Raw genomic sequence first — 26084 nt, forward strand, 5'->3', positions numbered from 1 at the left:
GGCGGAGGGAGGGGCGGGCGCGGGGAGGGCTGACCCCGCGCGCGCCCCCCGCGCAGGCGCGCGGCCGCCCCGGCCCGGCCCGGCCCGGTGGCGGCGGGGAGCGGGGGGCCGGGGCCGGCTCCTCCTCGGGGTAACGCCGCCCCTCTGCCCGAGCTCCGGTGCGCTCCAGGTGCGGGCTGCGGCTCGAAGGTGCGCCAAAGGCACGTTATGGTTGCCTAAAGTTAATTAAGAAGGTAAAGAGCTGGAAAAGTAAATGCCGGTGCGGTATTTCTTGCATTTCTCAAAGGATGTTGAGATCCGGCGGTGAAGGGTGTTCCAGAGATGCCGCATGCTGCGGGTGCTACGTGGATCGCTATGCCTTTGGATGCGAACGGTCTGTCATTGGTCTTGCCCATACAAAGCAGGCTTCCCAATGCCTGCAAATAAGTACGGTGCTAGCTTTTCTGTTACTTTCGTCCTAAAATGTGTAAATCAGTTTTTTTCCCACCCTCTGAATGTTACTCATATTTTCCAGTTACAAAGGGTTTAGCTGATAAAGATTAAAAATAAATGAGCGTTTATGTTTCTAGGAAACACTTAGTAAGCAAATAGTTAACGTGGTGCTTTAGGATGAAAACTTGTGCTGTGAGGAAGTCCACGGCACTTCCACACTTACACAAGAGTGTATAAAACTGACAGGAAGTTGCAGTGAGGCTTCTGGCAAGGAGAGTGGGTGTGGAGGAAGCAGAGGCTTTTCTGTTTGTAGGACAGAGATAGAAAAGGCAGACCATATGACTTCAGAATCTGTGGGAAGATGCTAAAGCTCAGAGCAGGGTCAAAGGATGACCAGTGAAACGAACTGCCCTTGGTAGGGAACACTTCATCGAGATACAGGGTATCCAGAAGGTGATGCACTTTAAAAATACATTTTTCTTTTACACTTGCTCCCAAATCCTGAACATCATAAAATCTCTTCCAAGTCCAATCTCTTGGTGTTTTACAGCTTAAACCCTTGTGTAAATGATAATGAGTCCCTGTAAATGATGGATAATGCAAGAGAGCTCTGGTTGTGAGAAATCAAGTTTCTCAGCAAGGCATCCTATGCAGGACAAAAATCATTAATGAGACGAATAAGTGAAATACATCCTTTCAAGTGAAAATCAGAAAAGCATTTCATGCAGTTATTAGCTGTGTAGCATATTAGCTCACCAGACAGAAAAGTACTTGTGTTCTAATTTTTTTTCTGTCACTAGATATTATCAGCGCCCAGAAATATTCGGAGGAAAAGAACAAAGATGTATATCCTCAGCCTTCACAACTTTATTCAGTGAACTAGGTTAATCACAAACAATTTGCAGCATTCCAGGAATATGTCATTAATGTAATAGTATTTTATGGTGTGCCTTTCATTGTTCTGTGTTTTATAGGCTCTGGGGCAAATCCTGTTCTTCGCCATACAATAGGAAAAGAAGAAAGTGACCTTTGGGTGTCTTGAGTAAATCTCTGTGAGCAGATCCTGGTGTTTTGAGTTTCATATAGGGGTATCTGGAACTTAGTATTTTACAAGAAGTGTATATACACTTATATAAACATACGGTTTGCTTAATAAAGACATGTTTGGAGATTGATCACTATAACCAGAAGAAATAGGCAATTAAGATTCATTCTAAGCAAGAGACCGAATGTTCCCTCTACCCAACTGTCTCAGCCACATAGTTTGGATGTAAATTGGGCCTTTAGTTTTGGATTTTCCTATGAATCATTTAGCTAATCTTCAGCACAATTCTTAAACCAGCTTTACTCATGTTGGTGTGACAGGCAAATAGCAATCGGTGTGCTTGTGAAGCATACTCACCCAGTACTTCACAGCGCTTGTTCTCCTCAGCTTGCTCAGTTTCCTACGTGCCTAATCACTGACGGTCACTCAAGCAGCTGAACAAGTGCTGACATTTCACTATGATAGAGCAACTCCGCAGAGAACCAGGAATCTGGGTGAAATGAGGGGGATATGGCTGCAGCGTTGTTGTGTTGAATAGGAACAACACAGACACATGCTTTAGTGGGCCTGCCTGTGCCCAGCACTGATCTGGAATTTTTAGAAGGTCAAACTGTTTACTGAACAAAAAGCACTAGAGACCTGCTTATGCACATAAATCTTAACATCAAATAGATTTTTCTAAAGCACTGTAGCACTTGTCCTTTGTGCTGTATTCTGTGTCTCCCAATTTACCAATTGCCTGCATGTACTTCAAAGCCCTTTAATTTCAATGACCAGTGCTTAGCTAAGGTAGTCCAGTCTGGTCATCACTAACACAGTGAGCCATATGATAATGTCATGGCTGTTGTGGTGAACAAGAGAACATAGTAGATCCCCTCTGATGAAAGATGAGGAGGAAAATACTGAGAAATCTTGTTAAAGTTCAGTGGAATTACTGGGGGAGTAAGGTGGAGGTTGATGATTATTGGGTGAAAACAAAGTAATATTTTTTAAATGATTCTTTAATAAAAGCTTGGCAGGGCAGCTTTTGGTCACCTCCATGTAATTTTCCTAACTTTGCCTGCATTGTTTTCACTGGGACTGCATTGGTGTTGGAGTGAAGAATGTGGCACTACGTGTATTGCAGTTTCATTGCTGCTGTAACACAGCCATCCCTGGGACAGAATGCAGAGCTGGCTTGAGCCAGCAAACTCTAAAGTTAAATGGGTATGTGGTGCCAGGGAATACAGTGCTGGCTGCATGCCAGCTAGCTGTGAGCTTTTCTAGAAATTTGTCCTGAAGGGAAAAGAAACACCATTTGGTAAATCCTAAGAGGATGCTTTGCTTTGAGGGGAGCTAATTTCTCATCTTTTAAGGTGAATGGACTGAAAGGGATCAGTTCTTAGCTCTACAACTCGGCTGTTCCAGCAAGAGAATGGTTACTAGATCAGAATGTGCTCTGGATCATGAGAGCAATAAAGAGAAAACTTCTTCAACACTAAAGAAAAATAACATATTTTTGAGACATAGGTATGTGAGATTTTTTTTTTTTTTCATTCTGTATCCTTCAACATGATTTTCATTTGTTATTTCTCCATACTCAGAAGATTTAGTCACACAGAGTGGGAATACCTGTCTGTCTGGAAAGAACCTTAAGATGTGTCTTTCCCTCCAGACTCAATGCAATTTCTCTGTGTCTTCGTATCTGTTGATACAGCTTCAGCCTGAGGTTTTTCACCTGATAATTATCAGTTCTACTTGTTCATCATCTTCCCTTCAGACACAGCTTCCATTATGCAATTCTGCTTCTTAATGTCTCTTCATTGCATCTTCTTGATGTATTGCTGTTTGCTGATCAAAGTTATTTAAACACTGGTTTAATCACAAGCTTGGCTGAAACTTAATATGAAGAATTTTTTTCTCAACTTTTTTTTTCACTTCCCATACACTTCATTGTTGAGGAAAATTCTGTTACTTTGCTGCTCCTCCTCCTCCGACCTATCTTGAGTTAATGCTTTTTCTTATCTCTTAGTGATGCTCCATGACTCTTCAGTTTATCTGCCAAAATCTCTTACTGAACTAACCCTTTTCCTTATCCTTGGCCAAAATCCTATTATTTGTTCATACAATGTGGTTCTCCCTTTATCCTGTGATTTGTCTCCTTCCCTACCCTGTGATAACTGCTTTGAGGAGCAAAATTTGCCTTTGTTTTTTTAAGCTGGAGAAGAACAGGCAATGGACACTACCGCAATTTAAATTGTAAATGTCAGCATTATTTACAGGGGCGTAATTTTTTAATCTATTTTCTTCTGTCTTTGAGAGACTACTTTTATATCACTGCAGTTACTTCAGATAAAGCAAGGAATAGCTGTTTCACAATATAGCTGTGGTGAAAACACAGTACTTTGAATTGCAAAGGGATTCAAGGAAATGTCCCATCCTGAGCTCTGGAATTTAAACTCTTAAAAATAAGGATTCATTTGGTAAAAGGTAAAGCCTACTTTATTTTATCCTCTGTGTAAAAGATCTTTCAAATTGCTTTGGATGATCAGCTCATCAGATAAGAAACAAGATTGTCACAGCAACATAAGTGATTTGAAAGTGTAAATGGAGAATAATGTACCTACTTGAAACTAGAGAAGGAATGTATTTACCTGGAGGAAAATCTGTCCAGGATATAGGTGACTATTTCTCAAAAAACCTGAAAGTCACACACATTTTCACAGTTTCAAAGCTTCAGAAGTTTTATTTCCTGGCTTTTCCAGGAGAACACTTCTAGCAGTGCGTGATGGGGAAAGGAGATTACAACTTTCTGAGTCACCAGCTGCTGTGATACCTGGATAGTTCTTCAAAGTCTTCCATAAAAGGGCTGGGTGCAATGCAGTTAACTGATGGTGATGATGACTGATCACAATGTGTCAGTATAAAGTTGTAAACTAACAGTTTCCTCATTTAAAACCCCTCACTATTCCCAAGAATGTCCTTCTTCACCCCATTACCACTCATTTTAGAATAATGCATGGAGCAAAATAGAGCAGCCTGATCAAAGGTAGTACTTCGTCCATAGTGGTAGTGCTATCATGTAAAGGGAAGTGGATACTTTTCACTTTGCTTTATGAGAACATGAAAGTACAGAATTTTCACTTGGTAGAAATGTGTTTATAATTACAACTGAATGTCAGTAACAATATTTTAATTACCCTTCTTTTGTTCTTTGTTTTTTTTTTTTTCCCCTTTTTCATGGCTACATGTTTTTAGCATACTCATTTATATCCAGATTTTGACTGCTGGAGATGGCAGAAATTGATTTTAATGAACTTTATACCAGGACCTAAATTCAGCCCTTGAGGGATGTGCAACATTTAGTAATACTTGCATTTAAAATATATATTCACTTCTGGTTCATGTCAATATTAAGACAGGAACAAATATATTTAACAATGACAGGACTAAAAATACTCAGTGTTTTTGTCCTGCTTTTCCTAGCAGCTGAACTATATCCCAATTAATACAGCAATTTACACTGACATATAGAAGTGACTTTTCATTCCTTCTTTTTTGTTTCTGTCCACTTCAGAATTAAGCCTTAATTAACACAATGGGCCAAAAGCATTAATGGGAAAATAATTATTTACATTATTAGTTCATTAGTTTTGGTACTCAGTTTGGTTAGAAAAACAAAATGTACCACACAGAAAGGAGATTTTATTTCATAACTTCGCTAAATAATTTTCCTCTTAGCTTTCTCTGTACATGTGGCCTTGTTCTGCCATGTCTTTCCTGGCATGTTGCTAAAAGTACAGTCATGAGTGAGGTCTTAATGACTATAGGTAAAGTCTGCACCAAGGCATAAACATATTCCTTGCCTTTTAAAGCTAGCCAAAAAGTAGGTTAATTTTTTTTTTCCAAATGAATGCATTGTGGGTTTTTTTAGCTGATAAAAATTTGTTTTGCTTCTTTCTTAAAAAGTCCATAAATTGCAAACCTCTGAAATAGTAAAGTGTTTACCACTAATCCAACAGTATATGTTATAGTTAGAAGAAAATATTTTAGTGAAATTTTGTATCCTCTAAATAACCAGTGTAAAATCAGAAAAATGTTGCTTTTGAGTAAGTCAAACCATCTGCAGATAAGATGTTACATCTGGCACAGGCCATGGTTCACAGTCTGACCTGAAAAAGTTGGGATGTTTTTTCAGGTCATATGTGATAATGGCATCAGACCTGTGCAGAGATGATGTGCGGTGATGCCCTACTCTGCCTCCCCTCTCTCGCTCCCTCTCATCGTGCTCTGCCACTTGTTTGCTTCACTTCAGCTCAGCTTGCAGGGTGCTTTATCAGGCCTATAACCTATTTTCCCCTTTCTGCTTTAGAAGATCTTGGGGATCCTTTCTTGTTCCTTAACTGTCCTGATAGTCTTTACAGAGGATCTGTGCAATACATCTATTTTATAAATACTTTCATTTTACTTCTGCTGTACTATGCAGTTCTGTTGAACTTCAAATTGAAGGTCTCATAATATCCTATTCACATGAGATATCTTTGTTATTATATTCACTTTTTATCAATAAAAACATGCATTTGAAATTAAATTTTGTCCTCTCCCTTTCTTAGAAATTCAGGAGTCCCAAGAGTTTTAATTGCCTCTGCACTACACAGAATCTTCTGTTTCAATGTCGAGCAACATTAAGTTTGAACTCCAGACAGGATTTCTACATTCAGAGAAGGCTGGTGAAGAGGAGGCCTGTGAATCACTACCAGAGACAGGGACAGAATGGAAGCTGTAGCCCTGGTGTTGCATTTCCTTCCATGAAAATGATCCTCCTGTTGCCCTGGTGCTGTGTTTCACATGCTAAGGTGATACTCCATGGGCTATGCTGGTTGTGCAGCCTGTTTGTGTGCCCCATGTGGCATTTCCAAATTCAATTCAAATTAAAGAAGACACGGGGCCATGATTTTAATGATGTGACATCAAATAAAGCTTCTAATTTGTTTTAATGGTGTTGCCACCTGAACTGTTATTTTTCCTCCCTGCTTTTACTAAATTTTGATGTTTTCTACATTTTTCCTTTCCATTCTTCCTTAAAAAAAAAATCATCAAATTATATGAGTTTCATACCCCAGTGAGGCCACAATGAATTCAAGTAATACGTTTCATGCTGTCTTTCTCTAACTCCTATAATTGTGTCTATCCTTTATTCTACATATTCCCATTATTTTATAAAACAGCAAGTTTTCCTTTCTCCCTTCTTCTCTTTATCTTTTATCTTGTCTCCCTTTTTGCTTTAACACAGTAGTTTAAAGACTTCAAGTTTTTTCTAGGGTGGAGTTGTGTGATATAATCAACTTCAAAATGGTATTTAAGTTCCCTTTCATCCACTACAATACTGAAATTTTTGCTCAGAGATCAGCATTTACTCTTACTGTATTTTTTTATGCTCCTTCAGTGTTATAAGGAGAGGACTGTAGCTTTTTTTTGCCTGAAAACAATCTTAGATTAGTACGTTGTTATTTAACAATTCTGGCACATAACTAGATTCAGAGAAAGAGCAGTGCCTTGTAGATAATAGTCATTTTATAACCAGTTCTTGCAAATAGCTTTTTATCATTTAAGTGATTTTTATTTTTTCTGTCTCTGGCGTTCAGTAATGGAGGAAAAGTCCTCAGGGGGTAATCCTTCCATTAATAGAAGAAATTCTGAGGGGCTTCAGGCTTTTCCAAGTTAGCCCATTTCCTACTCTCCCTGTATCTGCGCTGTTCTAGCTGTAACATTGTATTGTGAATGTTCCCAGAAACATTCTGTGCATGGTTTAGGCTGTTCATGAAGGCACACAGACTCCAGAAAGTGAACACAACTACTCAGTACTTAAGGTACAGAGAACACTGAGTGTCAGCAAGTCACAGGGCCAGAAATTCTCAGAATTTTCCATACACAGGATTTTTGCTCATCTAGCCAAATTAGATGATTAGATGTGATTAGATGGCTCTCTCTGATGATGATGTAGGGAGGGCAATCAGTCACGACTCCTTGCCACATACATGACACCCGTGATAAAAAGCTGAGTGTCTATTTGTCCAAGTTACTCTCTGGAGATACATTTTTTAATGCTTTATAATAAGCTACCTGTGCACAACAGAGTCATGAACCATTCTGTCTCATATATTCCTGTCAGCTTGTTCCAGCTTGTTCCAGATTTGCTAGTACATGTCCAAGGCAGCCTAGTCCCTAATTAGGAATCCTAAACACAACTAATAAATCTTATCCCCATTTTCTTTCAGAAAATCAATGGCAAAAAGCTTGCCAGCTGAACCTATATAGAAGCTGCAATTTCCCTAAAAGACAATTTAAAACATATTATATGCTCAGTGTCCTGTGGTATGGTACCAGTTTCACATAAAACAGGTCCCATGTAGTTACATGGAATTTGTGAGATGGACATATGTACCTTAGTTCTGCCCTCCATATAAGCAACAGCATGATATGTAAGCAAATCACAAAATTAGTCAAAGAATATTTTTAAATGTATCTCTGAAGTGAAATTGATTTGGTTATTTGCTTACCCACACACTTCATAAACATATACATGTAGGCAAAAAACCGAGTGCGCAGTTTTGATATATCAGTTTCCTAATAATTTGTCTGCAGTCTAAGGGGTTTTCAGTGACAACATCATAACTGGGATAATGCACTGTACCTATATACATGTAAACATTTAGCTAGAATTGTTCTGGGAATCCTATTTTTGAATTTACACCCTTCTTTGCAATGCAACGTTTGACCTTCATGATGTATTAACATAGTGGGGTTTTTTTAAATTTAATATACTGATGAAATTGGGGCAGAGAACACAGATGACTGCCTCTGAGCCCTCAGGCTCCTGATTGTCTCAGGATAACTGTGCCTTCCTGGAGTTGCTCAACTGCTGCATTAACAGTCTTTACTGTGAAGAAAGCAGTGTTAGATAAACATCATTCAGAAGGGTATCTCTAATTGTTTGAGCCTATGGAAATAATGTGCCCCAAGCATCAGCAGTAGATAGGTGTGGTTTTCAGATTGTCAAGAAATATCTTTGGCTAGTATCAGCTCAGTGCTGTGTCATCCTCTTGTTTTAATTGACACTGAGTGTATCACTTGCTCATTCTAATGTATTTACAAATCTTGATTAAGTCACAATAGTTAAATGTCAATATATTCCTAGCAGCTTTATAGGCGAGGGAGTTACCTGGCCTTTTTTGTGTTTGAATGCTTCATGCAGAGAAAGTAAAAGACATTTATTTATGCCCAAATATTGGCTAATGCCGGCAGCAGCTGCCAGCAGCTGAGGGTGACACTAGGAAGTTTCAATTCCAAGCAGAGGCATCCCGGTGGGTATTGTCACTCCCCAGCTGAGCAGCTTTTCAAAACCACCATCCCTGTGCTTGCAGTCATTACAGCCAACAAATCCAGGGAGTGAGGAACTTCTAAGCCATTGAGAGCCACCACATGGATTCAAAACTGGACAATAACTCCGCTGGAGCTGGGGTTCTTGTGGTTGCCCTCTCTGTGTATTGTTGACAAGGAGTGTCTTGAGGATGACCTTCTTTGCCCCTTGTATCTTCAGTGTGTTTGTGACTTGTTACAAATGACTTTTTACATCTTGCCCTCCTGCATATGTCACCCCAATCTTCTCATAAACGTCCTGCAATTCACCTTGCTCAGTGCAGAGGCTGTGCACCCTGTGTCACTACACCTGCAGTTCACAGCTCATGTGAACACAGAAAACAGGTAGATATATATATATATATATATATATATACAGATATATACCCTATAGGAAGCTTGGTGAAATGAAAGTGTTGGGGTGCTTGGAAACTCCAACTGGAAGGTCTGTCCCACATAAATGAGGCCACTATTCCAGTAAATTGCATCTATTTCTGCTGTGTAAAAGTAGGGAAATTTGGTTTCTTGGGACCTTGCTGTCCTTCCAGATTAATTGCATCCAAATTAAATAGAAGGTGTTGATATTATTCTGGCAATATCAGATGGTTCTGTTTCATTTACTGATATACAAGTTCTGTTATATTTCTCCATGAATGACAAGTGGTCTGGTGACAGTTCCTGAATATGCTGAATACAGTAAAAATCAAAGTCATTCTAAGGGGGAAAGAAAAGAAAATATAGCTTGATTGTTGATTACTATTTTTTTTTTTGGCTAGTTTTATCCTAACTTGTCCTCAAAAATAATTTACCATTAACAATTTGGATATTGATAGAATATCTTTACCATAGTTACTTCTTATTTCTCCAGGTTTTTTTCATATGTGCCTCAAACTGTGATACTCTGTGTCAAAGTACCTATCACTGCTTTGTGCATATGTATCAAATAATATATACATCCACTAATGTTTACTATTTATTTATACACTTTATATACACTTTATATACCATAGTTACATAATACATTATTGTAACAACATCCTACATATACTAACACATTCCTATACCATATGCAATTATTATACTGGGCTATGTAATAATAATAATAATTACAATTGAGTATAAATTGTATGTGGTGAGAAAGATTGTAAAAAGATTGTATCAGCATCCTACCTATTGCTAGTGGTACTTATTTACAAGGAGAAAATCAACTAAAATAGCTGAAGTGGATTATATGTGCCTGAAAAAATTGTTGTTCTGGAACTGGCATACCTTACTTTAATCCAGAGAAATGTTATGAGGTACAGAAACTTCCTTGTTATTACTACTAGCTTCCCTGCAAGTTGTGAGATGGGTGCAGTGAACATTTATCTGCAGAAAAAAGTTGCTGTACTTTTTACAAAGACAACACAGAACCACAGAAAGGTGTTAACACTTCAGCTCTAACACTGTGGTTTGTGAACACTGATGGCTTCTGAAGCCTCTCCTCTTTCCAGGGCAAACACAAATCTGCTGTAAGAAGAGATAAATAGCTAGACTTCAATCCTAGCCTGCTTCCACTCCTCATGGAAGGGAATGGCTCATTCAGTAGCGCTCAGCTTTACAGACATTTTATCCTGAGGCTTTTATCGCTGAAAGGAAGTGGGGACTTGATTTCCCTGTTCCCACTGCCAGCTCCCTGGTTGCACACAGATCTGCTGCTACAGTAGGCTGTAGTCATGTTTCAGCAGCAAGCATGAAACAGGCCATAGCTACAACAAACAAAGAGGAATAATAATAATAACCTCATCTGTTCTCAAGCTGACATAGATCCATGAAGTGCCGCTAGTATTTTGGTTGCAAAATGATGATACATGAACTTTTTAAAATGATACTAAGTAATCCCCTATAATTATACTGATTAAAATGGGAAGGATGCAGACCACGCACTCTTGCATCATAGATACTGTCTGTGAAGTTTTAAGGTTTGAAAATCATTTGTTCTGTCTTTAAAAAAGAATTTCCATCAGTGCAAAATTTAGCAGTTTAATGATACCTTCATTCTATGCAACACACGGTCCCCTATTTAAACAAGGCAAGGGTCTGATCACATATTTTTGACCAAGCTATAACTTTCATAGCTCAGAGTGCACAAGGAATGTATATTCAGATTTTGGGAAACTCAATTCTACAGCCCACAGCTGCCTTGAGTATCCCTTAACAACATATATTCCTAAGGCTTCCTCCCAGCTACGATGGAGATGGAAAGATATTAATTAAGGGTGCTATATCAGTTCATACCAAGCTGAGATCCAACCTAATAGTTATAATCCACAATAGAAAGAAAATTCTTGATGGAGATCTCCAAGATACAGATGCTAATTATCCTGAAGATAATTACCGGGTGCAATGGTAGAAGATGATGAGTACACTTTACTCACAGGAACCTGTGGGCCAAGTGTAAAATGGTGCTGGCTCCATTCCTACTGGCTGATAAAGTATGAGAATCACAGATACTCAGCATTGCTAAGGGAAAAGCCCTATATGAAAACTGCATGTACATTAACCAGCAACTCTTTGGAGCGGAGCAGGAATGTTCATATTTAAATTGATAGTCAAAATGGGTGCAAGAAACTGCCTGTTGGATTTTAAGGACTGAAAACTTTATCTCTTTCTCCTGCCATGTTACAGTAATCTAATAGTTTTCCTGTGTTTCTTCAGTCCATGTGTTTTATATTGTGCTCACAAGGTTTTCTCTTGCAATCAGAGATGCTGATCTGCTGGAAGGATTCTTCTGGACCGGAAGACAACTTGGCACTATGGCCCATTATGGTCATCCTGCAAATCTTTTGTCTAAGTGTGACAGAAGCTTTCCTGAATTCCCTCAGTACATTTATAGCATTAGTGCCATGTGTTCATCCCATGTGCACATTTAAAGAGTTCTGGCAACAAATAACAAATCACATCCGAAACACTTTCCATTCCCCAGGGATCATACGGCACCTCCAAAGTCTCTTTTACTGTCATTCTCCAAATCTGTTTTGCTCTTCTGTCAAATAGAGCTCATACCCAGGAGCAGTTCTTCCAGAATGCTACATGACACCTATAGGTTCTCCTGTTGTTCTGTTTCTCTTGAACTTAGTGCTTCAGGGACATAAACAGATTTGCCATTAAGAGTAAATGCAGTAGAAGGTGATATCCACACAACTGATATCACAAACAACAAATTGCAGGAAAAATTAAAAATGAATCTGCATTGTAAGAGAAATGAAGCTGTTAATTATTTAGAATTTGTCACCTGTGTGGGACAGTAGATTTATTTAATCTAATCTAATTTAATTTGTGATTTATTAAAAGGTTAATTTTATTTTGAATTTTATTTCCAACTTAAACAATTATATCAACCACCCATATAGGCCTTTCAGCCCCACACTCTGCATGCAGCTCTGCCCTGCAGGCACAGTTTCAGGGAAAGCCACAATCCTTTTATAAGCTACATACTATTGAAAGTTGAGCCTATAACTTGGGCAGTGTTCTTCCTAGTTTTCCTGTGTGGGGGAAAATGCCAATGGTCTCAACTTTTCATCCACTTCATTTACTTTTCTCCTTCACTGCAGAGGGAAGTTAGACCTGAGTCGTTTTTTCCTCCCCAGTGAGGGAGCATACCTGCTGCTTCATGCTGTAAAAAGAAATACTCCCTGTGCAAGACCTTCCTTTAATTTTTTACTAGGGTATCACGGGAAGGTCAGATGAAATCTGGCCCTACAGCATTTAATCTGACTCATTTTTTTTGTACAGCTTCTTTCATGTAAACAGTACAGTAGAACACTTTGCAGAACAAAGGAGTATTTCAGAGGCCTGCTAAAGATGTTGGGTTCATTAGATTCACATAAGGCCAAATTCTGTTCTTCAGGACACACCTTTCATTAGGAGTTAGATCATGCATCTGGGGAATAGAAATTATCTTTTAATGCAGCCATATCAAAGAGATTCCATTTGACAGCTTTCTCATCTCTTTCCACAATTAGAAATGCTAGCAAAAGCCCTAGAACAACTTCGTTTTTCCTTTGATTTATTCCATGTCTAAAGCTTGTTGCTTAATTTTTAAATAATTCTGTTTGACCATAGGAGAGCCCTGTTTCTGTTGGCAACTTGCTAATTTTCCTCTCCTGCCTTTGCTCTTCCACAGAAACCAGTTCTTCAGTTTCAAACCATTTCTTGGAAGAAATGTTGCAGAACAAGAAGGAAGACATTGTTCTGGAAGGGACCCACATGCTGTCATTCATGGCCCAAGGTCAGTCTCTGAGTCAGCTGGGCCTTTCTTGCATAGATGATGGAGAGTGGGAAGGCTTTGTTGTGTTACAGAAGGAATATGAGATGTTGGGATGGTGGAATATATCAGCGGGACAAAGAGACTTGAGGCAGGTTTGTAGATAAAATATCAGTAAACATGCTAACAGCACCAGGCAATGCACCATCAGATGTGCTACAACAGCAATTCTCTTGTTGGGAGCTGTAAAAGAATGGAATGCAGAAAGTGTTTAGATTCACATGCTTGCCATGAACAACATCTTCCACTGAAGACATGTTCCATTGGAGACAAAATACTGAACAGGATGTATCATTAGTTTGACTTAGTGGGACATTTCTGGTGTTTTTAATTAGGAACAGATATTTGAAAAAAATATTGTTTTTCAGTGAAATTCTTGTAGCACTTGGATTGCAATAACCAATAGGAATCAAAACAAAAGTCATGTTTGTCCTAATTTTTCTTGCCACAGGATGTGTTTCTGTCTTGTAGGTGTTTTTTACCCTTCATTTACAGCATGTCATATACAACTACAGAAGCCTCAGTCTGTATTTTAGGGGTGAAGGAGCCGTGCATCTAAAAGACACAGCTTGATGGAGAAGAAGAGAAAGTAAGAGAGCAGGAGACAGGTAATGTACCAGATGTGGACTCTTTCTTGTAAAATCCAAAATTTCTATTCCAGTTTAAAAAAAAAAAAAAATCTATGTTTTATTCCAGGTAGAGGGAATCTAGTCTGACACACTGAGTTTTTTCAGACTCATGTTCTGTTATCAATTTGATTTACCTCACTTAATCCCTTTGGAAACTGTATCTGACCTAATTTTTTCTGCAGTGACTCTTACAGCAAGAACAAATAGTAGGGGTGACCCTGTGCATTCCTGCCATATCTCTTTCTCTGTAATGTGGATCACTCTAGTCTCAATTCACATTTGTCTATGAAGAGGCAAAGTCAAAGATCAGTTCAAAGCAGCTGATACATTCTTGCAAATTCACATTTGGCAGCACTCTAAGTGGGTAAATATTGCCAACATGTATTGATTGCTTTTCCTGCTTCAGCCAACAGACCCAAAGTTATCTGCCCAATACATATTTTTTTGTAAATGACACCTCATATTGCCTGATGTTGCATGAGCTATATCAGTTTACTGTGAAACTCACCTGCTCTGAGAGTGTTGGTTCTGTAGGGGATTCTTTTTTTGACAACAGATTTTGTGATTTCCTCTTTAACACAAATTTAGCAGACAAGCAGTCTGTTAGTAGTGAGACTTCCAATTATGGCCATTTGCCACATTTTAGGAAGCTGTCTGTCTTTGAATTTTCTGTGACACAGCAAGGTGGAAACATTATAAATTACTTTTATCTCCCTTGGGCTGCTGTTACTTTTCCTGTGTGTGTGTGTGTGTGTGTGTTGTGCTCACTTGTGTGTGTAACAGATAAGTTAGTTTTCCTGTGCAGGGGAAAATGACAATGGTCTCAACTTTTCAGTATCTCTTCCAGCCTTAAAGTCTGTTCTGTTAATAGGCCTTCTGTGCTGCTCCTGCTGCAGCCAGCAGCCAAGCTGCCCTTACTGCTTGTGGTGGGTGATGGAGAATGCTCAGAATGCAACAAGTGCCTGCTGGCTCAGCTGCTTTTTTATCCACGGCAAAAGCAGGCCAGCAGTGGGGAGGAAAGTGTGCTGTGCTCCAAGGAGCAATAGTCTAGGCTGCTGGTGGTGTTGAGGGAGAGGTTCTCTTAGATTCAGTGATAGATGAAAAAAAGAAATGTTCTCCCAAAGAAGTTCCTTCTCTTTGCCAGAAAAAGATCTGTTCAATGAAAAGACTGTGGAGCTGGATGCTGTGGCATCACTAGATACGGAAGCTGAGATAAGGAAATAATTTTTATACAGTTGTATTGTACTTAGAAGGATTATAAAATAATTACTCCTTCTACTATGATAAGGTCTAATAGGTCCAATATCAATGTCCTAGGTATTACAGAAAGACAGCAGGGACATACCCTGTTTTAAGAAAGACACAGGCTGTTTCAAGAAGGAAATCTATTATTGCTGCTTTTGACATGACATTAGCGGTTATTGTGAAGACCTGCATGAATAAAGAGTCAATAATGCAATATGAATGCCTCCCTTTACCAGCCACTGCATGAAGTAGTTTATTTCAGAATCCTTTGCCGGACTGGAAGGTATACAGTGACTTATAAATGCTGTCACTGCTGATTTTTTTTCTGCCATCATCATTAATCAACTCAAAATCTCATTTAGCTTACTGTTATGAGGAGAATTATACCTCTTGTATTACAATAGCTGAAGCTTGATGGGGAGCTTCAGACCCTTCTCTCAGCAAACTGTTCCTCAATGCCTCTGTGCAGTGGCTTAATAGCTCCTGGCCCAGAGAGTATTACCTCCATTAGTTGGTGGTACTGAGAATTGCCCATCTGGGAGATCAACTGGAAAAGACTTGAACAACACCCCTTCACCTCACCCCACACTTTCTCTGTTCCCCATTCTCAAAATATGGGCTTGAACTAGGAGCAGTTTAATTCTATAATGAGATTCCGATTGATTGGATCAATCTCTCAAATAGAAGCAATATCAACTTAAAATTTAAAATATCTGTGGTTCTAAATTCCTGGGTTTGATTTTAATTTTATTTTTAAATGAAGGGAAACTGAGGCAGAAAGGAACAGTAGCATGAGGGACAGAAGTTCAAGGCTTCAGAAGAGTGGTCTTCCCTTCATTTTTATGCAGTGGGATATGGAGGTCCTCATGCAGGGTCCTTGTGATAGGGTGGATAGTGCAAGCTGCTGATTGAGTGTTATGAACAGGCTTACATGTCTGCAGTTAGAGGGCTAATGGTGAGGAATCATCACCCGCTCTTGGATCTCAATTATGCAATCTCTTCCTCTGGTCTTCTGTGGAGCAAGAACATTGAAGCAGAAATGAAATCTATTAGCTGCTTTATGAATGTTGTAAATGCTGATGTCTTATTGCAAATGAGGCATTTGCTAAATAGAAATGCTTTTAAAAGAGTATAATCCTTCACTGTCCTTCCAGGACAAACAACTGGAGAGTAGTGATTGCAGAAATCATTTAGGTCATGCAAATCAAACTCCAGCAGCAGTGTTTCATGCAGTGAGAGGGGAAAGCTAGACTGTCTTATTAAGAACCCTTGTAATGATAAACATTATTAAAATAACAGGAGAAATTACCAAGTGGGGGTCGAGAAGGGTAAAAAGGGCAAGCCGATTATGGCAATGTGTTTTTAAGCGGACTAATTCCAAAGAAGTATGTTTATTATAGTCACACATAAATGGCTGAACAATAATCACACCAAAAGATGCTGAATGTGATGAAAATCATAGCCCTTACAAGGTCTGGGGGTAGTTTAGTAGCTTTTTATATACAGAGCTGATTTACATCAAGTGACATAGGGGCCTAAAATTCTCACGTAATGTTTTCACAAAAGATGACAATCAAAGCTTTCTTCTGGACGTAAATTTAAATGTCACTTGGAGGAGTATCAAGTTACCCAATATCATCCAGTGTAAGCAGAATGTAACAAAAGGTACTGCAGCTAATGCTGCTGCAGTAAGCTGTACTGTACAGGGGCCAGCTCTGTCATTTGGACATCCTGGAGATGAATTTCCTTTACAGTGGTTCTGGCCTGCCTGTGCAGCTGAATGAAGACAGTAATTGCTTTCTTTAATGGGGCTAAATAATCTGGGATATTTTTCATGTGTGGCAGTACCTGGAGGAAATATCATCAACCAAACCCACTGTTTGGTTACAACAGGCCATGCATAAACCCTTTGCAAATTGGAGAGCGCTGAATCCTCAGCGCTACTGCACAGCAGAGCTGGGAAGTGCCTCTATATAGGCTAATGGTTATAAACCAGATTGAACAGCAAGCTGTCTCTTGGCAAACACCGAGGAGCATGTCTGTTTCTCCTCCTGCCTCCTTTCCAGCCACCCCTTATTTAACTTCTCAGAATTATTTCTATTTCCATCTTTCAGAGGTGTTGGTTCTGTGGGCCCAAGGGTGGTTCTGGTGTGTGCAGCTCTCCGAAGTCGGTGGCACCAGCCTGAAACCAGCACACAACTGCTGAAGCTCAGTTTCGGAATTGCCAGCTCCAAATTAGGTTTTGAGGAATGCAAGTTTTTGACAAGTTACCAAAGCAAGAAGCAGGCTGGCTCTGAGGCTACATCAGCTGCTTTCCAGCCTTCCTCACTGAAGACATGTGGATGTAAGGGAGAAGAAAGGTTTAGGAGGACAATGGTGACTGCTAGCACGAAGGGGAAGGGACAGCCAAGGCTTTGTCCTTGGTCTGGCCTGGAGTTGCAGCAGGGAAACTGAGAGGCCAATTAGATCTCTACCCCACAGGACGATGAGGAGTAGACGATCTAATTACAAGGTGTTACTGTGACAACCCACGAGGCAGCAGCGCTCTGAAAACAAAGTACGGAAATGTAAAGCTGAAAGCAGGGGAGGGGAAAAAAGAGAAGAGAAAAACAAACCCAAAAAAACATGAAAGAAAGGAGAAAACAAGTACAATAGAAACAAGAGCAAATGAAAAGGTCAAAATACATTTTGAAAGGATATGGGGGAAAATAAAGGTAGGTAGTAGTGAGGGGGCACCAAGCTAGATGTATGATCAGAAATGAAGCATCTGATAACCTGGTTAGCAAACAAGATGCCAGGATGTGGTATTGTCACACCAAAGTCTCAGAGATGTTTTGGATTGGGTTTTTTAATCTTTCATCATCTCAAAGTTAGATGTTCAGCCTGAGGAGGTTTTCTAGACTCTGTCAAGTAGTTTGCAGAGAGAAACAAGTACCGGGGGAGGTTCAGTGGTTCTGCAGTCAGCGTGGACATGGTGGCTCCACAGATGTTTTCTTTGCTGTCAGCTATGGCTTTAATTAAATTGCAGCTCTTTTGTCTTCCTGCCTTCTCCCTCCTCTGCACTGCTGTATGACTGGTTCTGGTGAAGCTGTTGTTGAGGGACACAGCGAATTATGTTGGGAAATCAAGGAAAACTCCTGTTAGTCCATGTTGGTTGTTCAATCCAGTGGTCACAGAGCAGCCACACGGAGTTTGGCTGAACTGCTGGGAGAGTCTTGTGGAGCCACAAATGAGTGCCTAGAAGAAATGGTGAGACCTGGTTAAGGTGTCACTGCCAGTGGAAAAGCTGGCCACTTGCTGACAGTGGTGATTTGTCCCTGACAGTGGTGACTTATCCACTGGAGGTGTGTCAATAGGGAGAGCTCTAATGGCTAGTCTGGCCTGGCAGCCTCACTTCTCTGCAGCCTTACTCTGCAACTGGTACTTTAGGTCAATTACTGATTGCAGTAATGGTAATCTGGGCTGCTATGTGTGTGGCAGCAAAGCTAGCCTTGTGACAGAGGGGGCCAGGAGAGTGTGAGGGAGCTGCTCCCAGGGGGTGTTGGTTGGCTGTGGTGGACCAGAGTGTTACTCACCTGGGAGGTGCTGCACACCGTGTGACTGCTGCATGGCTCTGATCAAAATCATCGTGTTTCATATCGCAGGAGGTCACTTTGTGCATCTTCCATATTCCTCCCTGCTCGTTTCCCAGCTGGGCTAATCACTTTGGCAGCACCAGTAGGAAGACCACCAGTGTTAGCTACCTTTCATATTTAAACACTGGTCATATATACAAATTTGCAGTAAGTAATTACAGAAAGGAAACTGTGATGCAGCAGCTGTCAGAGAGCAGTGAAAAATTAATGGAAACTAGTTCAGTAAAACAGCCTTCATTTGAAACAGCTAAAATGTTTGGTTGATTTAAGTACCTGGCCATGCTGGGGTAAGTAATCTACACTAGGCACAGACATTCAGCAGTTACTGAACTGCTAATAAGAAATAATTATCTTATTATAAAATCATTATCCATCAATACAATGAGCTCAAACCACAAAATAGAAGCAAAGTTCAGGGATCTAAGAATTCATAGTTTAGCCTCATCAGTGAAAATGTCAGGAAATTAAAAGAAGCTCTATGTAAGTCGCCACACAGTGGAACCCAATGCACAAAACCAATCCCTGAGTGCCATGGCAACTCTTATGGGCTTTTCTGAAACAAACTGCTGTTTCTAATGTGAAAGAATGGGGCCTTAATCTTTGCTCCCAGTTCTCCATGTCCACCTTCATCCCATCAGTATGGATCATGCAGCTGCTAATTATGTAGCAAAATGCAAGCAGGGAAGACAGAGGTCAATGCTTGGCTTGAGGAAAAAACAGAAGAGCAATATGGTATCTAAATTATGGTTTAAGGGCATACAAAAAGAGAAAACTGTGAGACAGCATTATGCCTGCAGGTGGGCACAGTTCCTCCTGAAGGGCCCACACTGCCTCTAGACCTGGCCTGGGCTTGTGCACAGCTGTCTCAGGAGTTACCAAGAGCAGAATGAATAATGATGGTTACTGATGGTCAGTTGACACCTGACTCTTGCGGAAGTTTACAGCTAAAGTAACTGGTGGTTTTCTCAACAGAGGTGATGAAGAAGAGTTTATTACATTGCATTTCTCATTTGGTTGGGATCTGCTCCTCAGGACTTGGCCTGACTGATGTTCATTCAGCAGCTTCTTTCCCTTCAATTTTTTCAAAGGAAAGAGATCACTTTTAGGCAGCTTTGACAGCTGAATGCTGGGACTGGTCTGGTCCCAGCTTCCCAGATGGCTCTTGGTCTGCCTGATTCTGCCTCCTGCACATGTGGCTTTCTGGTCACCTGGTGTATGGTCAGGCAGGCCATTGTGCTAAACACAGACTATTTGCAGCCACAGAAGGTATTACTGCACCAGTTGATGATGCTGTTGGCTTCAAGGTTACCTCTGTGACCACCAGGAGAGGAGCGGGTACCAGGACAATTCAGGCTCTAAACCAGAGTCCCAGAAAGGGAATCCTTGCAAATTCTGGAGCATGTCAGCAGAAAATAATGAAAGTGTTTTCAAAAAGTACAAAACCCACATAAAGTACCAGTAAAAAGAAAGGAAATCTATGAATCATAGAAGATAGATAGATAGATAGATAGATAGATAGATAGATAGATAGATAGATTTATTTGAGATACATCAATTGAGTTAGGATAATAGTACTTAACTCTGCTGTATAACTCTTTAATTTGTAGATTTTAAAATTCTTCATAGAAATGAGGGAAATGTATTTTTGTTTTGCATATTACAGATATCAAGGGGATTGAATCACAAAGAAGCTTAATGACTAACTCATGAAGAAACACTAGGTCTTTGTCTGCCTGGGCCTAGCCTGGACCTTTTTGTATGCCAAAAATCATCTTAATCTGTAGGTTTTGTTGGAACCTGATGCATATCAGAGACTACTGTAAGAAACCTTTGGGTCTCTGGTACATTGCCAAGGCTATAGTTTCAGATGTAACATATTTAGGATGCCTCACAAATGGGCTAACCTTGTAATAGATACTTACAAACTCTGTAACTAGGCAACTAAAAAAAGAAAAAAAACCCCTCAGGTGGTCATCAAATTTGTCTTGGGAAACCCCCTTGTCCTGCTGTGGAACTTAAAACAAGAGATGATGTTGCAATATAATTACATTTTATCTTAAATTATATTGTCTCATAATTCATGCAGCTGTATTATCCGAGTTTTACTCAGAACCATCAATCTGCATCAGAGAGGCAAAATGCTAATTTTCATAGGATTTTACCTCTTGTTATTAAATAACTCTGTTATCTAAATAGTAAAGCAATCTGGTCTAAGCACACACATTTTATTTCATTGCGTCTGACTTCTCTATTGTTAATGAGTGAAAACTAAAGGAGGAAGCATAGCTCTGGGGTTCTTCTGTTCATCTTTATGTATTTCAGTTTGTAGATCCCAAGAGTCATTTAGATTTAGTGTTTTGAATATCTGTGGTAATACAGAGATCACTTGTAGAGACTGCAGTCCTTGTCAGAAAGGTTCTGCAGAGGAACCTTCACTTGCTTCCACCCACCAAGCTAACCTCTTGTTACTTCTTGCTATGTTGAGTTCCAGTGACCTTCAAGGAGTTTACATGAAGCAGATGTTGTGATGCAATGCAGTGGATGAGCTCTCGCAGAAAACTCAAGAAATCCAAAGCCAGATTTCTTACAGATATTTATAAACAAGCCACAACAAGACTCATAAGGTATCCAAATTAAACCTATGTATCCCAATATTAAGAAATAATAACTATTTGACTGTTGGAATGATGACTTTGAAGATTGTACAGAAAAGTCATATTCAAAATATAATTAAATGCTCTGAACTGAACTGAAGGTGATAAAGGCTGTAAATTACATAATTATCTGACATAGTAGATTATCAATTTTGATGATACCTTTACAGATTTAAAATAGGAAAAAGATCATAATATAGCATAAAAACCCCTTCAAGAATATTCTAAAGAAATGCAGCAGTGTTTATATAGACTCATTTGTTTCTGCAGAGGGTTGAAATACCTCCTCAGGTATTTATATCTTCTAGGCAGAAGTGCCGATGTGAAAAGCTCAGTGTGACTGGAGCCAGGACAAAAACTCAGGCCTTTCTTTCTGGATATATCTGAAGTAATCTGTGAACAGTTCAGGAATCTATATGTCTTTCCAGAAAGAGATTAATGATTGCCTGTTTTCCAACCATTTGTTTGTAACATCCAGGCTGTGTGGAACGACTCATATGTGTTACATCCTGAAAAGTTTGCTATTTGCAAAACATTTTACCATTTTCCACTTCAGAAGCATCTAAATTTAGTAATGGCGCATAGTTCTGTCTCCCCAGGGGCCTACAGTTCAAAAGTCCATCTCTGTTTTGAATGTAAGTTTAGAGCAAACAGCACAGCATGACAAAGTGGCTGAAGAACAACCTGTGTCTGTTCCTCGGTGCTAAATTTTAACCGCTCAACCCGAGGGTGCAGGAACCCAGGTGGAATACTTGGGGGGTGCGACAATTGAAGGCATTTTCTCTTCTTCATGGACACTTGTGATATTCTGGTTCTTCCTCTGGACAGCTGTGGCTCTGTGCCTGCTTGCAGCTCCCACCTTCTGCTGTCTGGCTGAGAAGCAGTCAGTCGCCAGAACAACAGCCCTATGGTCTAGTCACCCACCCTTCCCCTGCAAAATCCTGCTTGCTGGACTAGTAATGTATGGAGCCATTCTGTGTCCTCTTCTGCTTATAGCTGTTCACAGTCCCACTGCTTCTGAAGCCTTCATGTCCTTGGAAGGAAACAGAAAGCAGATCTCGCTCTCCTTGAACTGCAAAAGCAGTTCAAGAATCTATTCTTCTAAAGAATCTATTAATCACTGCAGCAAACAGCAACACACTGGAGAGATGGGCTTTTGTATAGGTGCAGATACTTGTACATATTAGTGCAAAGTCAAAAGTATGTGTCTTTGATCCTTTCATTTATTATTATATTTCTTGACCCAGATCTTCAGAGAAACCATTTTGGAATTTATAAAGGATTTTGGATTGCTTCCAGCCATTTTCTGTTCCTAGTTAGTCCCATGCTGGGTCATATCATATTGAATGTCTGCCATCGTACTGATTTCTCTTTCTGCTCCTTCCACCTCCTCTTCTAGCATTTTGTTGAAGGTCTTCCTTTCCCTCTTCCAGGTTACTGTACAGATTCCATGGGAAAATTCTCCTTAGGCTTCCCTTCTCCCTGTCTGCCTTTGACCCAACACAATCTCATCCACCTACACAAAATCAGGTGACATCCCTGTGGGTATCTTTGACTTCCATCTCTTTGCCAGCGATTTCTGTCCAAATCTCAGCACCTCATTCTGTAGCAATCCCTGGATGATGTCAGGTAAAACTGGGTATTCCAGCAGAGTGCAGTGGTATTGCCAGCTAGGCAGTCCAAAGTCAGTTCAGTTCTTTAGTGTTTTCCCTGTTTCAGTCTATAGTAATATAGTACAGAATCCTAAATGCTTTAGAAAACTTTTTTTTTTTTTCCTTTTGGTCTTCTCAGCACCATTAGTAACACCAATAGAACAATTTCCCTAGGAAAAAAAATAAAGTTATGAACTTTGCATTTAAACAAGGAGCATTTATATCAAGTAGAAAAGAGAAAGCCTTTGTTTGAACGTAACAATCAGGCCTAAAGAAAATACAGAAGTATGCTTGGCCAAAATTTTCAGCTTCATTTTTTGTCAATAAGCTAGTTCTTGCTGAGCTTAAAGCTTTTGCTGTATTATTTTAGATATGCTCCATTACCTAATTGCACAAAGGATTTGTTTTTCTCAGTATACAATAGAATTTGCGCTTCTGGTGTGGATTCCTTTGAACATTTTGAGGAATGGCACAGGGAACTGTGCCCTTTGGAAAGAAGAAATGGTGGAAAACAGGAAGTGCTGATTATGAAACTCTGTGGGAGTCAATCTGTCTAGCCATACTGCAGCATAAATTCAGTTCAATACTTATCAAAAAGCAGTATATCTCCAGAGTCCCACTATGCAGCCAAGGTAAGATTACTCTTTGATAACTTTTCTAATGGATTCAACTGTGCATGGCGACAAGCTTGCACCTGAAACCAGATTCAAGTACTTTCACTGTTAAAAGACATGCTACTGTTTGGTTTAGTTATGGTGGGTTTTTTTTTTGGTTTCTGTAAAGGCAAAGGTACATGTATCTGATCTTCTGAAGTGGAATCATATCTGTCTCCACCTCAAGGTCAAAGATCAACTTCCATTTGTCAATTCTTGAAGTACTTCCTGAAATACCTTCTTCATATATTAAAGCCATGAACTTTAAGTAACAACTTGGAGGAGAGAATGCTGAAGATGTGATCCCCCCTCACCACAAAATGCTGTAGATGAGTAAAATTAGCGTGGGTTCCAGAATGACTAGACAACTTAATGAAACATGAATCCATTGGGGGCTCTTAAATGCAAAATCACCATGTCTGGTTCAGGAGTCCTCTGAACCACAAATTGCTGTGTGTGCTTGGTAGATATTCTGGGAACAACATGATGCACTTGCTCTGCTCCTAATTCTTTTACAGGCATTTAGTGCTGCCCACTGCTAGAGCCTGGGCTGCGCTGATGTTCCTTGAATTTGTGTCCCTGTTTCTAAGTTTTGCAATATTTACGTGGATTATTTCACATTTTTTCACAGGAAAGGTGGGAAGAAGAGAGGACTCAAACAATAACTCAGAAAGGAAGGTGAATAGAGGTCACAAAATTAAAAGAGAAGAAAGTTGTAAATATTGTTGTAATTTACCACTCTCCTTCTACAACATATCTATGATGTGGTGAGAAACTAAGCCACTTTTGGATACATTGTGTGTAACCTGATGAATCTTAGAAGAGTGAAGATCTTATTGCAGGTTCTGATCCTCTTCCAGCCCAAACAGTCTGCCTTAGAATCGAAAGAAAACAATGTGGTCAATCTCTCTTGCTCTCTTCAAATTCCCTAGTGCTGCTAAATGGGTAATTTATAAAGGCACATGTTATTCTAGTCAGTCATGCTTTAGTTAATCCATTTAGGAACAGAGTACCTGTCCCCTGCCTTCCAACTTTCAAATAGCTTTCTTTTCTTAATCATTTTTGTGGTATCTCTGTGTGGTCATGAAAGATGAATATTTCGGTCCTTGTTAACTCAGACTTGTTGTTTCCGCTCTTTGCCTGCTAAACCATCATTTTTTCAGTTCTGTTTCATGAGTTATGAATTCCTCACCCTGTTGTTCCCTCAATTTGTAAAAATAAGGACAGAAACTCTAGCCTTGTTTTCACAGAGTAGCGTGGACTAAGACCTAAAGTTTGGGAAACAGTTGGGTTAGTTGTCAGCTATTGACTGCTTACTGACATGCAGGATAAATCATATTATGATTATAGAGGCAGTTTGAATCTGACCAGGCTCAGTGTTTTGGTTAGTATTAGTAGTCAGTTAGATAGCTATACCATATCTAAAGTAAGTTTGCCAATGAAGGAGCTCAGCCAATGTTTTATATTCTGTACACTGAACTACTTACAATTCCACCCGAATGAAGCTTGCTCTGAACAGAGGCAACTTGGGTGTCCACGCACCCCATGGCCCAATGTGGCTTTGCACAAAGCCAGCTTCAGTTTAGCAAGTCTGGCACTAAATTTGAGGTACTAAGTCCAGCTGGAGCTGAGCTAACTCCTGCAGAGCCCTGAGCACAACTGCCCTGTGCTTCTCAGCCAGCTCTGAGCATCCCTGCAATGTGGAACATGGACAAAAGGCCCCAGCTGTGTGGTCCTGAAGGAATCAACATGCTCCAGAAGGGCATATTAGCACTAATGTGGCACCAGCCATCCTGGCTGACTTCACAGCAAACCATTCAAATGCCTTGGCAACAAGTTGCTCTGTACCATATTGCCTGCAATTTTCATTAGCTAGGTTATTTCAGGCTTTTATTCCTGTTCTTCCCTCCTGCAGCTCTGGATACTGGCAAGTTGGCCACAGCATGAAAGCAATGATTTTGCCATAACTGTATGTATTATCAGACCCTGTAACTTTTATGCTTATTTAATGCAGTCTTTCCATTTTTGACCACCCTTTTTGGCTAGGCAGACTGCATTTCGGGATCCTAGCCATGGAGCACAATGAAATTACTGGTTAACTCGTCCCTGTAATAAGCTGTACTTACAAGTCCTGTCTGTGGAATATGCGGAAGGGATGGGCTAGAGAGCTGGAAATAGGATTTTGTTGCATACAGAGAACCGCAACAACAAGCACAATGCTGCTGCTTAGACAGTTAAACTTTGTAGCGTGCTACACCAAATGGAAAACAGAAGTCACCAGTTTTGATAAAGATGGTTCCCATCAAAACATACAGTGAATTATCCTTGAGGATTTTTTCCACGAAGTAATATCCAGGCTAAACATGTTTTCAGATAAAAGATGTAATTGTAAGGTACTACATTAAAAATAAAATCAATGAAATGAGTAAAGAGGA

At 39.9% G+C, this 26084-nt stretch overlaps 1 long non-coding RNA gene across 5 annotated transcripts; it reads left to right on the forward strand.

The window, feature by feature from the left end:
* The first annotated feature begins 73 nt into the window (after positions 1-73).
* Positions 74-26084, forward strand: LOC111932690 (uncharacterized). Of its 5 annotated transcripts, none has more exons than XR_015285536.1 (5): positions 74-233; positions 13041-13145; positions 13653-13789; positions 21176-21314; positions 24281-26084. It is a non-coding gene; the product is annotated as an uncharacterized LOC111932690 (long non-coding RNA). The 5 variants fall into 5 exon arrangements; XR_015285535.1 differs by having other exon boundaries at positions 21182-21314; XR_002866262.2 differs by lacking the exons at positions 13041-13145; positions 13653-13789; positions 21176-21314; positions 24281-26084 and adding exons at positions 1407-2986; positions 6070-6453.

The sequence above is a fragment of the Cyanistes caeruleus genome, chromosome 4 (genome assembly GCF_971803275.1).
Source record: "Cyanistes caeruleus chromosome 4, bCyaCae1.hap1.1, whole genome shotgun sequence".
NCBI lineage: Eukaryota > Metazoa > Chordata > Aves > Passeriformes > Paridae > Cyanistes > Cyanistes caeruleus.